This window comes from Rhagoletis zephyria, unplaced genomic scaffold, assembly GCF_001687245.7.
Source record: "Rhagoletis zephyria isolate East Lansing unplaced genomic scaffold, Rhagoletis_zephyria_1.1 Rzeph_scaffold_00760, whole genome shotgun sequence".
NCBI classification, from domain to species: Eukaryota; Metazoa; Arthropoda; class Insecta; order Diptera; family Tephritidae; genus Rhagoletis; species Rhagoletis zephyria.
The window spans coordinates 101,384-104,940 of NW_016157844.1; the positions used below are offsets into that span (position 1 = coordinate 101,384).

Genomic DNA, 3,557 nt, shown 5'->3' on the forward strand with positions numbered 1-3,557 from the left:
ACTTATGGTTACATGTGTATATCTTGGTAACCGCTACACCAATTTCTTCCAAACTTGGCACAGTTGTTGGTCCTGGTACAGCATACAAACTGGCCGAAAATGGGCAGAAATCGGAAATAACCACGCCCACCTCCCATATAACGGTAATTTCGTAGAAATACAAAATCTCGATAAATCAGTGAATATTGAAGCACATTTATTCAAAATTGATGAACAGACGGACGGACGGACGGACGGACAGACAGTCACCGCTTAATCGATTTCTCTTTTCATTCTGATCATTTATGTATACATTTGTCTATATCTATCTCGATTCGTTTTGCCTGTTACAAACAACCGTTATGTGAACAAAGTTATAATACCCTTGTGCACAAGTGCGCTCGGGTATAAAAACTATAAATATTAGATTAACCAAGTAAAAAACCACAACTGGTCAAAATGTAACTTAACTTAATCAGCTGACCACAAAGGTATATAGATAATGGACGAGTACGCGCCTCCCCCCTCCTCCCCTGCGTCCACCTTAACAAACAAATAAAGCTTATCAGCACTGCAAACATACCTCAGACCATGATACAAACATAGCAAGGTAGAACCGTTCTCTCAATTTGTCGGCCATGAATTTTTTTTTTGAAGTTTGCCAACATTTTAAAATCATATAAAAGTGAAAATAAAAAATTGAAATTGTTCGAAATTGTTGTTGCTTGAGATTGAAAATGAAAATGTGTGCGTGAGTTTGTGAGTAAATTTAAATATTAAATTGTTTGGAAACGTCAAGAATTTTAAAAGTGACTCTCAGCGGTTCTACCTTACTATATTTTTATCATGCCTCAGACGACTGTCCTGGGCATAGCTGTCACGGGTGGGACATGCTTCTCTGTTGAATTATTTCTTATCTGACTACGTGAAAACGACAATGCAATTGTGGTAAATATTTGCAATGAATTTCTAACATTATGTAACAAACACGAAACACAACCTCAACTTCTGTAATTAAATATTACAACTTTTTTGTCACGGGTGGGACAAGACCAATACTGCTTAATAATAATTCATAATATAGATAAAGCAGTCACACAGATTAATATATAACACAATTTTGTTGAAAGCAGATGAGGTCTACTATATATTTTTCATACCAAACACCAAACAAATTATGAATCGCAAATTATTTGACAGTGCATTCAACACAACCTACTTTAAACACAATCAAAAAATTTACTTTGAACTTGATTTCCAAACGTAAAACGGTAAAAAAGGTAATAAAAATGCATTTAAAGCTTTAATTTGTTATTTTTAATAAAACTAATAACGATTTCTACATAAAATCAAGAAGAAATCTCTATGGAATTTTCTTGGGTTTTTCGTCTGTTTTACCCCTTAGCCTAGAAACTTTTTATACAGATAATCTTCTTGTTTCTGTGGGCCATAACGAACATGATTTTTCAGCCCAAAAGGTAGTGGGGATACGTGTCCGAACCATGCACATAGCGGCGAATATTGTTATAACCGACATCAACCTTAAGATCAGGCTATGATTCTAGCCAATTTTATATCAATAGGTAGTAGTAATTGAATGACAAGCTTACGTCTGATGTCAAGAGGAATAAAAAAGGACGAAAGTCTAAAACTACGTAGCGCGGAATACACCTTAACTATTACCGCATTTATGTGATCAATACTTGTCCAATTCGATATTTTAAAAATACAGACAACAATACATAAATATTAACAAATAGACTAATAACTATTATGACTGCAACAAACACACAGAGTATGAACTACAAGATTAATTTGCAACACACCATAACAGCAGCAACAATGGTGACTCCAACCCAAAATGGTTACAGCGTACACTGGTAGCTGCTACTTGTAATCATAAACTTGTGGTTGCGCACGAGCGCGTGTGCACTTATAAAATATGTATGTATGTGTCGTATGTATGTACATTAGGGTGGTCCAAAAATACATGTGGGGAAAAAGTAAAGTTGGAATTTTTACGCTCCCACCCCCTCGGATTGTTCTATACCGAAAAATATACCCATATTTTTTTTGTTTGAAATCAAAAAATATTTAGAGGTCGCTCAAAGCGCTCAAAGTTTTCTAAGTATTTTATATGCGGAAAAAAAAACTTTTCGTATTCTTGAAAATCATTATTTTTCAATCGCAAGACTCTGTTCATACCTAACTGTTAATTTAAAAAATTGTTTCATAGTAACTATATTTTATAGGTCCGCCAAAACCTCCAAAATGCCCAGAAAATGCAATGAGAGGAGCAAGCAAATCTCAAGAATTCTTTTCCATTTCTACGAATAGTTGTTTTTCCCCCATATAAAATACATGCAAAATTTTGAGCGCTATGAGCGACATCTAAATAATTTTCGATTTCAAAATAATAAATTGGGATATATTTTTTCGATATAGAACAGTCCTAGAGTGTGAGCGCATTGAAATTCCGACTCAATTTTTTTTTTTGTACACCCTAATGTACATATGTACGTATTTGCAAATAAATAAAACCTAAAAAGTATAACTTAAAAGTGGTGAAGTATGCTTATTAGAAGGCGTTTAACCAACAAATAAGCTTACACGCTACAAAAAATAAAATAAAAAATTTACTTAAATTTGTATGTATTTCAATGCAAACTTTTGTGTGAATGCACGTGTCTGATTTGGTGCGAGGGCCACGCAATAAAACGCAAGCGCATTGTGTTGTATTTGCTGTTTAATTTTATGAGCGCAATTTATCATGCTTACGCTAATTTTTCTTCAAAATAAAAAACGTGTGGGCAACTTTTTTGAGCTCGAAAATGTGCAAATTTGCATCTGAATTTAGAGTGTCGAAAAAAAAAACGTATGTGTCTGCATATGCATCTACATCATAGATGGGCACACCAATACAGTCTCATTTTGTCATGGTATTCGTGAATCGCGCTGAGTAACAGTTGCCACTTTTCTATATTGTACAAAAGTGCTTCGTTTTTTGCGCGTGTTAGAAAACGCTCTTACAAATTTATATTTAATTTGTATTATGAACATGAAACGAAAATAACAAAATATAATAAAAAATAATGAAGAAATAATTTCAAATAATGAATTATGAAATTAATTTTTATAAGTACATATGTACGTACATGAAAAGTTTTTTAATTTAACTTCATTAAACTAATGTTTTAAAAAATGATAGTTTATTCAACAACAAAATTCACGAATTTAAAATTTCTAAACTGTGTAAAAAACTCAGTATTCAATAAAGTATACTAAATATATTAAATTGCCGTATCGTACATACATATATACATAAAACCCATTACAAAAAACTTTAAATTGGTTTACACAGTTCGGCAGTTTGACTTTTTACCATGACAAATAATGTCGCCTTATATTAAAAGTACGATTCCAAGTAGTCGTATTACCACATAACAAGCATTGGGCGTTATTGGCTTTTCTTAAAACCAAAAACTGTAATTGGCACTCATACTCAGCCATTTTGGGCATTGTTACATATATAGGTGGCAACAACGCGCTAAAATTACGAATAAAAATATTCAACGGCG

The 3,557-nt window shown here is 32.9% G+C and overlaps 1 protein-coding gene and 1 long non-coding RNA gene across 18 annotated transcripts in view; one reads left to right on the forward strand and one right to left on the reverse strand.

Annotated features, from left to right (window-relative positions):
* The window catches only part of LOC108361417 (uncharacterized), an 18,958-nt gene extending 18,866 nt beyond the window's left edge, over positions 1 to 92 (forward strand). The window contains exon 3 of the long non-coding RNA XR_001847294.1: positions 82 to 92. This is a non-coding gene — a long non-coding RNA (uncharacterized LOC108361417). The remainder of the gene's footprint in view (positions 1 to 81) is intronic.
* The window catches only part of plum (IgSF transmembrane protein plum), a 135,014-nt gene that overhangs the window by 87,574 nt on the left and 43,883 nt on the right, over positions 1 to 3,557 (reverse strand). The window lies entirely within an intron of this gene.